Source organism: Octodon degus, unplaced genomic scaffold, assembly GCF_000260255.1.
Source record: "Octodon degus isolate 3935 unplaced genomic scaffold, OctDeg1.0 scaffold00041, whole genome shotgun sequence".
Classification (NCBI taxonomy): domain Eukaryota; kingdom Metazoa; phylum Chordata; class Mammalia; order Rodentia; family Octodontidae; genus Octodon; species Octodon degus.
In genome coordinates this window covers 7,646,427-7,646,949 of record NW_004524617.1, presented here as the reverse complement: position 1 = coordinate 7,646,949, position 523 = coordinate 7,646,427, and positions in this window count along the sequence as shown.

The following is a 523-nucleotide window of genomic DNA, read 5'->3' as shown; positions in this document are numbered from 1 at the left end:
TCCTGCATCCTCGTTGTTTTTAAGAGATCCTTTCTTACCTTTTCACTAGCTACACCAGCATCTTCAAGATCTGAAACTCTGTCTTCACTTTCAATTAAATGGTTTTGCAAGCTTGTGATTGAGATTTTAATTTCCTCTATATCTGTTTGACTCTGCTTCATGTGATCTATTTCTTTCCTGTATTGCTCATCCAGGGAATCCATCATTTTTCTAATCTCCTCTATGTTTTTTATCAATGTCTTCCTTAGAAGCAGTTATAAATTCTTTTACTGCAGTATTTTTTTCAGATTGGGTTTCCTCCCTATATTTCTGTAGTTGCTTCTTTTCTTCAGATGCTATGAGTTCTGAAAATTCTTTTTTTATTTCAGAAAAGAACTGCACTCTGAGTTCCTCTATAACTTTCTGCTGTTGTTTATTTACTATTGACCCTATTATTCATGCATTTGAGCCGATCTAGTGTCCTGTGCACTAGTACTGGGTGGGCATTGGGTTTCCTCCATATGTTTCTGCATTTGATTCTTTA